General features: G+C 41.0%; 1 pseudogene; it reads right to left on the bottom strand.

The window, feature by feature from the left end:
• Positions 1–6090: 6090 nt before the first annotated feature.
• On the bottom strand, positions 6091–6449 carry LOC132513769 (large ribosomal subunit protein uL29-like; annotated as a pseudogene).
• Positions 6450–13606: the final 7157 nt, after the last annotated feature.

Below are 13606 nucleotides of genomic sequence, written 5' to 3' on the forward strand. Positions count from 1 at the left end.
GCCATAGAAAGAGTACCTCATTCTGCTACTCACTAGCCATACAACTTTGGACCAGATAACTTCTCTGAGTTTTAGTTTTTTCGTGTATGAAACACAGTTCACAGAAAGAGTTAAGATCAGTAGGCAAAAGTGCTTGACATGTAGTAGGTGTTGAATATATATACAATAGTTGAATATGAGTGTTTGGGCAAGCATTATCTTCTGTTACCAACCTGGAATTGGTTCATGGAGAATGAAATAGAATTAAAATAGAAAATGTTCTTTTTCAGGCTCATAAGCAACTTTTAAACAATGGAGGAGCATAGTAGTAAAAACATGAAGAAAATAATGTAAACTTCTCTTGTTCCATAGGCCTGGGTTTATCCCTAGATAATTCCTTCTTGCTGTATAAGATTATATGTGAATTAAGTCTCCTAAGCTGGAACAGCCCTGGGTGCTGTATAAATAGCATGAGTATTAGTGGATATTAAAGGCACACATACATACACATAAGTGCAGCACACATATACACACACACATAGGGGCTTGCCATGCGAACCTAGCCTAATGGTATATTTGGTTCAAACTATGAAGAGTTTCTTGTTTGTGCCTTTTGATTCTCAACTTACACCCTCTATCAGAGGCTATCCTGTTTCTCAGTCAGTAATTGTTGTCTTCAAAGAACAGGAATGTATTCAGGCAGCTTAAATAGAATGGAATTTAATAAAAGACTGCAACAAACAATCTCATGGAAATCCAAGGGCATCCAACAAAGCCCAGTCAGGAACCTAGGAACCGGAAATTTACCAGTTAAATCAGAAAACATTGTTCACACTATCTCAAAAATCCTCTCTTCCGGTGCTTTGTGACAGCCTGGAGGGGTGGGATAGGGAGGGTGGGAGGGAGGGAGACGCAAGAGGGAAGACATATGGGAACATATGTATATGTATAACTGATTCACTTTGTTATAAAGCAGAAACTAACACACTATTGTAAAGCAATTATACCCCAATAAAGATGTTAAAAAAAAAAAAAAAAGGAACCAGATAGAAAATCTGGAGTTGAAAAGTACAATAAAAAAAAAAAAATCCTCTCTCATCTCTGCCCTTCTGCCTCCTCTCTCTCTCTCAGCTCGTTTCCTCTGCTTTCATATGGAACAATTTAGCTAAAGCAGCCATTCAGGTCTATTATCTGCTCATTTTCTAAGTGACTGAAACAATCATTAAAATATGTTGTATCTCAAATATTTTATATGAAAAATATTGTATTGAAGTATAATTTTTAAAAAAGTATAATTACAATAATATATTAGTTTCAGCTGTACAACATAGTGATTTGATATTTTTTATACATTACAAAATGACCACTGCAAAAGTCTAGTTACCATCTGTCACCATACAAAGTTACTGATGTATTATTGACCATATTCCCTATGCTGTGTATTACATCCCCATGAATTATTTATTTTATTACTGAAGTTTGTATCTCAAGTGCCTTCACCTATTTCACTCATCCTCCTACCACCCTCCCTTCTAGCAAACACCTATTTCTTCTCCATATCTATGACTCTGTTTCTGTTTTGTTATGTTTGTTCATTTGTTTTGTTTTCTATTTAATTATTTTATTTTTTAATTGAAGTATAGTTGCTGTACAATATTATATGAGTTACAGGTGTACAATATAGTGATTCACAATTTTTAAAGGTTATACTTCATTTATAGTAAATATAGATATTGGCTATATTCCTTGTGTTGTACAGTATATCCTTGTAGCTTATTCATTTTTGCTGAAAAGACAGCTGAGAGTTCCCTTGTACATAACTAGTTGCTTTCTTCTTTCTGCTTTTAAGTTTCTCTCTTTAATTTTTGCCATTTTAATTATGTGTCTTGATGTGAACCTCTCTGGGTTTGTCTAGTTTGGGACTCTGTGTTTCCTTGAACTGGATGTCTCTTTCCTTTCCCAGGTTAGGGAATTTTTTAGCTATTATTTCTTCAAATAAGTTCTCTGCCCCTACCTCTCTCTCTTGACTTCTGATATCACTATAACGTGAATGTTAGTACACTTGATGTTGTCCCAGAGGTCTCTTACACTGTCTTCACTTTTTTAAAATCCTTTTTTCTGTTCAGCTTCGATGATTTCCACTACTGTGTCTTTCAGTTTGCTGATCTGTTCCTCTGTATCATCTAACCCAGGGATCCCCAACCCCTGGGCCGCAGACCAGTACTGGTCCACGGCCTGTTAGGAACCCAGCCACATAGCAGGAGTTGAGCGGCGGGTGAGCGAGTGAAGCTTCATCTGCCACTCCCCATCGCTCCCCATTGCTCACATTACCACCTGAACCATCACCCCTATGTCCATGGAAAAACTGTCTTCCACAAAACTGGTCCCTGCTGCCAAAAATGTTGGGGACCACTGATCTAACCTACTGTTGATCCCTTCTAGCATACTTCTTTACTTCAGTTATTGTATTGTTCAGCTTTACTTGGTTCTTCTTTATATTTCCAAACTCTTTGTTAAACTTCTCACTGTGTTCATCCATTCTTCTCCCAAATTCATTGAACATCTTTATGATCATTACCTTGAACTCTTTATCAGGTAGATCGCCTGTCTCCACTTCACTTTGTTCTTCTTCTGGGGTTTTGTCTTATTCCTTCTTTTGGAACATATTCCTCTGTCTCCTCATTTTACCTAATTCTCTGTGTTTATTTTAAAATATTAGGTAGGTCAGTTACTTTTCCTGATTTTGGAGAAATAGTCTTATGTAGGAGACATTCTATGGGACCCAACGGTGTATCACCCCCTGGTCACCTGAGGTATATGCTCTAGCGGTTCCCTCTTGTGGGCTGCATGGGCCCTTCTGTTGCAGCATGGCTGACTACTATGGATGCACTGGTAGGCATGGCTGGCCCCTGGCCCAGCTGGCTGCTAGGCCCTTCTTTATGTGATGGCTACCAACCTGCTGGTGGGGGGCTGGGTCCCAGCATGGCTGGCTGCAGGGGTTGGGGTGTCCTGGGGCTGGTGCTGGCCTGCTGGTGGATGAGTAGGCCTTGGACACTAATAGGCTAAAAAGAGATTTCAAAATGGTGTTTGCCAGCACTAGTGTCCTTGTAATAGAACGAGCTCCCAAAAAATGGCTTCCAGCAGCATCTATGTCCTCAAGGAGAGTCCTAATTTCCTCCTGCCTCTCCAGGAGGCTCTCCAAGATCAGCAAGTGGGTCTGACCAGGCTTCTTTCAAGTTACTGCCTCTGTGCTGGATCTTGGAATGTGTGAGATTTTGTGTATGCACTTTAAGAGCAGAGTCTCTGTTTGCTATAGCCCTCCACCTCTTGCATACATAAGCCTCACTGGTCTTCAAAGCTACATGTTCTGCAGGCTTATCTTCCCAGTGCACGCCCCCTGGGCTTGGAAGCTTGATGTGTGGCTCAGATCCCTCACTCCTCGGGGAGAACCTCTGCAATTGTGATTATCCTCCCATTTGTGGGTTGCCTCCTCCTGGGATGTGAGTCTTGACTATTCCCCATCTCTGCCCCTCCTACCCATCTTGCTGTGGTTCCTTCTTTTTATCTTTCATTTTATCTTTTCTGCGAGTCTTCTCATAAATAGTTGCTCTGTAAATAGTTGTAATTTTGGTGTGTACTTGGGAGGAGTTGTGCTCAGGGTCTTCCTACTCCACCACCTTGGCCATACCTTCCAATTTTTTTTTCTTTTTTTTTTGATAACAGGATGATAAGTGGATAGCTTCTCCCTTCTAGGGCCCAGTACATGGATTCCAAAATTTTTTTCTACTCTCCAGCCTTTTTCTTAAGTATGGTTTGACTTTTGTACTTTTGCACTATCTTACTTACACAAGCCACATCCATAATTTCCAGTTTGGATTCCTTTAAAGTGGAATGAGAACTAAAAAAGACCTATGAGAGGAAGTGATCTGATATCTGTGATTTGCTTCAAAATAATTGTAGCAAAGGATTGGGTGGGTATAGCTAAAACGAGATTGGACATGTATGGATAATTGTTGAAGCTGGGTGATGAGAATATCCTGTTTAATTATACTAGACTCTCTAATTTTAGATATGTTTGAAATTATCCATAAAATAAAGTAAAAAACAAAATATGTGAAGCAATATGAATGTAGAATCTTCTTAATTATTATAATTTCCCCCATCTTTTACTTTTTTCTTACCCGCGCCTAATTTGACAGATTTTTTTAGCATCCTGCATTTACTGAGACTTACAAAGGCATTCAGCCTAGATTTCATTGAAGCAACAACTCACTTTGCATTCATATTTCATCAGTTTACATAATATTTAATTAAATCACATAATTGCATTATTATGTGCAACTGGCATAGATTTGGAACAAACTCAACTAATTTTCAGTAAGCACACAACTCAAACTGTTGAAGCACAAGTATCTGGGCAAACTAGACTCTTCTAGTCACACTACTTCTAACCACACTACTAACTATAAGCACTTAGCGTACCATGCTTATCGGTCCTGGGTTTCACTGTCAATTAATCCAGCAAGATGATTAAGCAGAAGTTCACTAAGAGAGAATCTACTGTATTTTGTTGTTGTTTATGTACGTGTTCTCCTACAGTTTTCAAACTTTAATTCTGACTTCAGTTAATCTTCTTTCTGATCTCAAACTCAAGACAGTTGAAGATTTTATATTTGCCTCAAATGATCTTCTGGTGTGTAATGGAGACAGTGGGACTAAATTTTTCAGTTACTTATATTTGGCAAGGATGGGGAGGAAGGGTGTTTCATTTCTATATTCTTATTATTGTATTTTTCTGCTTTCTCACAACTCTGATTTGCTTGCTTAAAAAGAAATAGAAGTTAGGTTGTTTTGTGGACATTGGCTTTGGCGAGAAGCCTGATTATACTTGCTAAGCCTCCTAGTAGCAATATTGAGGAATTAGTTAAAATGCTGAGACGAGAGTACAGACCCAGAGAGACAAAGAATGAGTGTGCTAGTAGTCCCCAGCTCTAAGTTTCTGCAATCATTTGTTGAAATACCTTGAGGAAGTAAGTCAGTTTTTATTTCTCTATGCAGGGTGGCAAAAGGTAATATGACGTACCAATCTTTTTATAATAATAAAACTGTAGGGACCAGAATTCCCTCTTTCTCCTCCTCCCTCCATGATACCTCAAAGCTGCTTCCAGAATGAACTAGTCATACTGCCCATTGAGTTTCTTTCATCAAACTCACAGCCGTGGATGTTGGAAGGGACTGCTTTCCCTTTGCTTAACCACTTTAGTATGACTAACTCATGAACACACAGGAGCAAGGCAATTTGCTCCGCCATTTTTCATCTCAGGTATGCAGCAACAGCATGCATTCTGAGTCACACAGAGTCCACTCTAAAGAATGTGTGCTGTGAGCTCAGAGGGGCTAATAATCAAATTAGGATACTAACAAAAGGCAATTTATAATGCTGAAACTAATGAGAGGTCAAAGAACAAAACTCTGCAAGGAGTTTTAATTATCCTGTCCTTTGTGACTCCACAAGAACATTTTTTTTTTTTGCGGTACGCGGGCCTCTCACTGTTGTGGCCTCTCCCGTTGCGGAGCACAGGCTCCGGACGTGCAGACTCAGCGGCCATGGCTCACGGGCCCAGTCGCTCCGCGGCATGTGGGATCTTCCCGGACGGGGGCACGAACCCGTGTCCCCTGCATCGGCAGGCGGACTCTCAACCACTGTGCCACCAGGGAAGCCCCACAAGAACATTTTTAAAGGAACACTGTCACCAGTATTCAACTGGTACTTTAAGTTCCATTAAGATTTACATAAGTTATTACATAAATGGGAAATACAGACTTTCTTTCCAAGTAGAGTAGGGATCTAAATCCTTCTCTTCAGGGATGGAAAACAAGCACTGTCTTGCTTTGATGTTCAATTTATTGGATCCATTCCTTCCCATAGCACTGATGGAGAAACATGAAGCCTCTCTTCAAGGGAATCTCTAGATTGGATAGCATATAGAAAGAAAAGAACTGTAACAACCAAAACAACTACAACAGTTTTTCTGTCCTTGTTTCCTGTGCCATTTCATTTTCACTTTTTTTTTTTTCTAGTTTGTTTGTGTTTTATTGACTCTGTGATGCTCAGGCCTTGACTACGAACTCTGGCAGTGGATACAGCGGTTTCTTCTGCTGCTGCTTCTTGGTATTCAACTTCTCATGCTTGTTGAACCTGCAGCATGTGTTTTCTTGGGCTGCAGATCCAGAGGCTTGTGCTTCTTGCCCTGGTAGAATTTCCTGAGGTTCTCTTTCTGAGTCTTATTAACAACAGTGAGAACTCGGGCAATGGATTTATAAACATCTAGGATCTTGGAGAGCTTGGATACCACACTGCTTGTCACTTTGGTGATTTCCAGCTACGATAGCTCCACCTTCAAGTCATCCAGCTGTTTCAGCAGCTCCATCTTTTTGCCAGGAAGATCTCAAGCTTTAATCTTGGCCATGACTGCACAAGCTGCGCCACTGCCTGCTCTTGAGGGAAAGAGTTTTTTTCACTTCTTATTTTCACTTTCCTCTGTCATATATATATCCACACGCACCACCACAACCACCACACCCAGCATTTCTGCAGGTCAAAGTGCCCTTCATCTCTCAGAGCCTAACTTCTTTCTAGGAGGTGTTTGAGATGGGTTTGTATATTTATCTGTTTGTTTGGAGAAGAGTGGCATAATTGATGAACTGAAGAAAGTGACAATATCAACTGAATGTGGAACCTCTCAGGCAAAAATAAAACCAAAAAGCTGCTACCCTTAAAAGCTAGAGAAAAGTGGAGATGTTAGCAGCAACATACTGTGAACACGGCTGGTCTGGAAAGGCTTTTGCTACCAAGAGGGTTAATTGTCCAAAGGTAATGTCTACCCATCAAGCCAATTTAAGGCCAAAGAATGCATCTTGGCAAAGAGTTTTCTTTTATCAATAACTGCGTCAATAAAACAGCAAATGGAACACAAAAAAATCGAGCACATCCATATCATCAGGGCAGCACGACAAGTAGCCCAGAGCACTGGAGGGTCTGGGTGTTGAACTAGTTGCCCTTATTACCGAAAAAAAACGTTAAAGTATAAAAGCAATTCCAACAAGGAAATTGGGAACAATGCAAATAACAAAACTTTCTTCCTGAAAAGGAAGAAAAAACCTGCAAATTCTTCTGCTAAACTTGTCATCACCACACCCTGCCATGTGACATTTACATTGTTCTTTTAAATAGGTAGTCCATCGTTTTATGAGACAGTGTAGCTTAAGGGCTAAGAGTGTGGGTTCTAGAGTCAAACTAAATCCAGTTCCATCACTTCTTAGCCACATAGTCTTGGGCAGGTTACTTTTTTCTTTCTAAGCCTCAGTTTCCTCATGTGTAAAACTGGGATAATGGCAAGGCAGCAAAAGTCCAGGCTTTGGAGTCAAACTGCCTGGTTCCCAGTCCTCTACTCCACCACTTACTGGCAGTGTGACCTTGAGCAAATTGCATAACTTCTCTGTGGCTCAGTTTCCCCTTCAATAAAATGCGCCCAATTGATTGTCAGGATCTCACAGGATCATTTTGAAAATTATATGTATCATAGAACACATGTAAAGCACTTAGTAAGTGCTCCACAGATATGTCATTAGTACCTACCTCAGAAGGTTGTAGTAAGGACGAAATGAGACAAAGAATGAAAAGCTTTTAAGCTTGGTATACTCAGTGCTCAATAAATGCTAGCTTTTGTTACGTGCTTGTCTTTTGACTCTCCAACTGGCTTTTAAGCTTCTAGAGGATGAGTCTTAATTTTTTTTCTTCATACTATAATATCTAGCACTCTGTTATATGCAAATAAAAGTAACTCAACTATAGCCAAAGGAAAGAAAGGAACAAATCCTCATGCAGAAAAAGTAGAAACTCAAATATCAGAACCGTGGACTCACATGCCATGAAAAGATTGGGTTTAGTAAAAATTAATGGTACAGGTCAAACAACATGTCTGATTTTTGGCAAATCATAAATATTATCAAGAGCAAACAATTTGGCATTTGATTTCTTACTTGTGTAGGGGAGTATAAATATTTTTCGCTCTACCCTTCTAGGTTCTTGGCTGAGACCCCCTGTAATAAAAGACAGATTAGGGCTTCCCTGGTGGCGCAGTGGTTGAGAGTCCGCCTGCGGTGCAGGGGACACGGGTTCGTGCCCCGGCCCGGGAGGATCCCACATGCCGCGGAGCGGCTGGGCCTGTGAGCTATGGCCGCAGAGCCTGCGCGTCTGGAGCCTGTGCTCCGCAACGGGAGAGGCCACAACAGTGAGAGGCCCGCGTACCGCAAAAAAAAAAAAAGACAGATTAACAGGAGAAAAACAATTTTAATTATGTACATACTATGTAGTACCGGAGCCCCACAAAGATATGAGCCTCAAAAGGAAGCCAGACTATAGAGGCTTATATACCATCCCGAGGCAAGGAAAGGAATAGGGGTCTGGGGCTTTAAAGCAGGGGAGGCATGTCATAGGATGATGAGAAGAGAAAATGTGTGGTAAACAAAAGTTGCACTGCCAGGTAGATAAATTTCTCAGGTTAAAAAAATGATCTCTGATAAAATCTCTCTTCCTGCTACCAGCCCCCTTTCTAATGTAAATTTCATTTATAAATGTAGCTTTCCCTTACAAAAGGGCAACTTTGTTTTCAGAGCTTCTCCTATGTCTGTAGTTTCTCAAGATGATTCTTAGGCCAAAGAGATATATTTTGGGGTGGCATTTCATTTGAAAATATTGATGACTACAATAGATGACTCAGTTAAAAAAAAAAAATCGCCAAACGAATGATGTTACATAGACACAGCTTAGGAGGTAGTTCTCACGCTTGAGACTTCTGTGAATCACCTTTACAAATTTCATTACTTCAGTATACCACCAAAAACATTCCTTCACAATTTATGCTTTATACACATACCACATTTACTATTATTTTCTTAACAACTTTTTCTTTGAACTAACTTAAATTGTGTTAAAAACAAGACAACAGGCCCAAAATGGAGTCACTTATGCCAAGCCCCATGTCGCCAAGAATTAATTATGGTTTTGGCCTCTCCCAGAAATGGAATCGAAAACCAGTCAATCAGGAATCACCTCGTTAGCGCTAGCGAGGTCATCTGCCTGATAGACACCTGCCATCCCCTAAAGGAAAGTGACCTTGCCATAAACAATCCACTTTTTGCCCAATTAACTTTCTTATTCCCACTCCCTTCTACCTATAAAATTCTGTCATTTTGTACAGCTCCTCAGAGCTCCTTTCTATCTGCTAGAAGGGATGCTGTCCAATTCATGAACTATTGAATAAAGCCAATAAGATCTTTAAAATTTACTCAATTGTACTTAGTTTTTTTTTTTTTTTTTTTTTTTTTTGTGGTACGCAGGGCTCTCGCTGTTGTGGCCTCTCCCGTTGCAGAGCACAGGCTCCAGACGCGCAGGCTCAGCGGCCATGGCTCACGGGCCCATCCGCTCCGCAGCATGTGGGATCTTCCCAGACCGGGGCACGAACCCGTGTCCCCTGCATCGGCAGACGGACTCTCAACCACTGCGCCACCAGGGAAGCCCATGTACTTAGATTTTTAACAATTGTTTTTACTAATCGATTTGAAAAGCTGAGTTTATATCATTACATAAAATGGAAACCAGTATCATTTATCATAAATAGAAGGTGAGAGTAAAAGTAAATATAATGAAAACAAAACAGTGTTCTTAAAATCTAGATAAATATTGTTGCCTGGCAGAGGCTCCTGAGTCTGTGGCTTTGAGACCTGCTTTTTCTTTGTTAAAAAGTTTGTTTAGAACACATCAGAAATGTTTAAGACTAACTTTCACCAAAGTGAGAACTGAAAAAGAATTTAAAAGGGAAAACTTCCCCACTCTATGACTCAGTATTATTTAATGTCTATATACTCTATGCACCACCTGAAATCATTTTGTGATTTCATGAAACACTGGCCTAGATGATCAATGAAGAATGGATTCTGGTTCCCCAAATGCCTGTACAATATTGTTCTCAGGGTGTAGCCCCTGAATTACCTGCATCCGAATCACCTATGGGTGCTTGTTTAAAAAGGGGGATGGTAACTAATGAATCACTACTTAATCTGGAGACTGGGACCCGACATATTACATTATTAAGAAACACCCACAGGTGATTTTGATGCACAATAAAGTCTGAAAACCAGGGCTATATTATAGCAATTATTGAAGAAGGTGGAACCATCCCTATAACAGCTCTGTAGATACAGAAAAGCTGAAAGGAAAAGTGAACGGAGAATTTAGCTAAAGGAGGTAATCTGCCCCAGACCTGAACTGTGAGGCTACAGTCTGCGAGATAAGCACTGCATTTAACTGGAGTATTTTAATACCAGAATGAGGTAGAAAGGGAAAAAAAAGAAGAAAGGCATCCAGCAATGAGAGAACAAAAAGATTCAATGAAGAAAGGGATTGATTTACAAGAAAAGATGAAAGGAATTTAAAATGTGGCTTTGCTAAGTGATCACTAAGCAGGGGTGTGATAACAGTTTACAGATGTTTGAATCATATACTAAAAAGAGGAGGAGGAATTTGTTAAGTAAGAACAAGAAGGGATAATTAGACATTAAGAGAATGTAATTGACCAAATTCTCTTTCCATATAACTCAGCTTAAGCATTCCTGCTCTGCATGTTGTGTCCAACTTCTGCCCTAAGGGATGTGCTCTGATCTTCTCCCCAAAAGAGCCTTGAGCATCACTCTAGTATCTGTGCCTTTGTTCAATCATACTCCTCTGAAGGGGAGCAGAATATGCCATCCCAAAATATGCCTCTTTGGTGTGAGGATTATTTTGAGCTGATTATTTTTGAGAGGCTGCAAATAGAAGATTCTCTGAAAATAGAATATAACTTGCCCTTTCCTGAGGGCAAATTACATTTATGAGGGAAACCTCCATTTGTAAGGGTGTTTCCCTCTCTACCAGGAAGAGAAAGTTGGCTCTAAATCACAAGAGAATTCTGTCAATGGAGAAGGCACTGACTGAAATCTGCATAACAAGACTTACCCTTGTTTACTGTGCTTTTCCTGATCACCTCTCATAACTGGCTCCCCCACCTAACTTCCAGGTCACTGTGGCTGTCATGACCTCCACATCCCTTCCAAAATTACAGCCTAGACTCTCACTCCACTAGGGCAAAGCCTAAAGGTCTAGTGGCCCTAACAAACACCTTAAGAGCATTGTAGGGGAGTCTGCACTAGAGCTTGGGAGACCTCCACTTTGAGGAGCTGAGAAATTGATTGGCAGTAGGGCCAGACTCTGGCAAAACCAACCAGTTGTAAAATTTGTCTTCAGCAGCTTTTTTGTGCCACCCCCAGTTCCAGATTCCCAGACATCTCGGAATATATAAGTAAATGTCCCTCTTGTAAGAGGAGAAAGGGATCAAATAAATACCACTCATACATGAAATGTCTTAATATGTATTGGACTCCACCCCACAGGCCTGCAAGCCCTGTACTTGCCCGACATCAAGACCAAAGAAAGAGCCCAGCGTCAGCAATAGAGACATCAGTGGTTTAATGGATGGGGGATCTTACACGGCTGAAGCAACACTGTGCGCAGTGGAAGGCAGGCAGGACACAGCAGCAGTCTTGCAGTCTTCACTCCTGGGGTGGAGGTTGCTGGGAAACCAGGTGGAAATGTTCCGACCTAGGATTAGGACAATCACTAGCTGGGTCTGGGGGCACGTATGTAGGAAGGTCGGTCATGTGAGTAGGGTGTAGGTGAAGCAGGCGCTGGTCGAGCAGGGGATGTACAGAGAGCAAGAGAACAGCCATCTTGAGTGGTGTGACCATATAATATGTTACCTCTGGGAGCAGGAATGGTAATTACTGTAAAAGAGCACTGTGGGGGGACTTCCCTGGTGGTGCTGTGGTTAAGACTCCGCACTCCCAATGCAGGGGGCTGGGGTTCAATCCTTAGTCAGGGAACTAGATCCCACATGCATGCCACAACTAAGAGTTCACATGTCACAACTAAGGAGCCAATGAGCCACAACTAAGACCCAGCACAACCAAATAAATAAATAAAATAAATAAATAAACATTAAAAAAAACGAGCACTGTGGAGAAAGGAAGATGCTTAAATCAAATGCAAAAATTCTAAAATTAGAATTTTAGACACTGAGCATCTGAGTACTGAGCTTTTTGGGGGAAGAGGAACACCATAAATAGACCTCATTTTACCACATTAGTGATTCTGTAGGGGAGGAAAAATAATTTTCCATTTACCCTTTTGGTTCTTGATTGAGACTCCCTGGTAATCAAAAACAGATTACAAGAGAAAAACAAACGGAAGTCTAATAACATGTATACCTCCTGTATACACGGGAGATACTCAGGAAAACTAACTCCCTGAGATGAGCTGGGCCAAGTCATCGCCTTAAATACTATTTCCATCTAAAAACAAAAGAAGTTGGGGGAGGGAGATGCCAGTTATGGGAGGTAACCAGGAGAAGCACAGTAAACAAGGGTAAGGTTGTTATACAGATTTAAGTCATTGCCTTGTCCATTGATATTGTTGCTGGTGAATTTAAGGTTCTTTCTTCATCGCGAAGGAATTTGGAAACAAAGTGATAGGTAAGAAGTGGATTTATAGAGACAAACACACTCCACAGACAGAGTGTGGGCCATCTTGGAAGGCAAGAGGCAAGAGGCCTCGAAATATGGCATGGTTAGTTTGTATGGGCTGGATAATTTCATAGGCTAATGAGTGGGAAGATTATTCCAACTATTTTGGGGAAGGAGTGGGAATTTCCAGGAATTGGGCCACCACCCACTTTTTGACCTTTCATGGTTGGCCGCAAAACTGTCATGGCGCTGGTGGGTGTGTCACTTAACTTATGCTAATGTATTACAATGAGCATATAATGAGGCTCAAGGTCTACTGGAAGTCGAATCTTCCACCATCTTGGACCTAGTTGGTTCTCACTCGTTTTCATCATGTACTATGGCTATGTCTTCCTTTTAAAGGTTGTGCCTTTCCCCCTTCCCTCCTGTTCCAATATGAGTTTCCAGAAATTTACAGTTATCCTTCTCTTCCTGGTAGAGAGAGGAAGACACCCTTACAAATGGAGATCTCCCTTATAAATATAAATTTGCCTCAGGCAAGGGCAACTTCTACTCTGTTTTCAGAGATTCTCCTGTGTCTGCAGCCTCTCAAAAATAATTAGCCCAAAATAATCCTCAGGCCAAAAAGATATTTTGGGGTGGCATATTCTGCTCCCCTTCACCACGTTAGTGACGCTAAACTGCTGTCCCCAAATTTCAAACTGATCAGTGACACCTGAAAAAACCTGGATATTGAAGCTATGCCCTGCGCTACCCTCTTCTGTCCCCTGACAGTTCAGAGACATTAACTTATTGAGTGACTTTTAGAGCCCACTTACTGAAGGTCTGACATAGCCACATAGCAGTTTGTAACTTTAGATACACTACCAAATGTAAAATAGATAGTTAGTGGGAAGCAGCTGCATAGCACGGGGAGATCAGCTCGGTGCTGTGTGACCACCTAGAGGGGTGGGATAGGGAGGGTGGGAGGGAGACTCAAGAGGGAGGAGATATTGGGATATATGTATAC

This window comes from Lagenorhynchus albirostris, chromosome X, assembly GCF_949774975.1.
Source record: "Lagenorhynchus albirostris chromosome X, mLagAlb1.1, whole genome shotgun sequence".
NCBI classification, from domain to species: Eukaryota; Metazoa; Chordata; class Mammalia; order Artiodactyla; family Delphinidae; genus Lagenorhynchus; species Lagenorhynchus albirostris.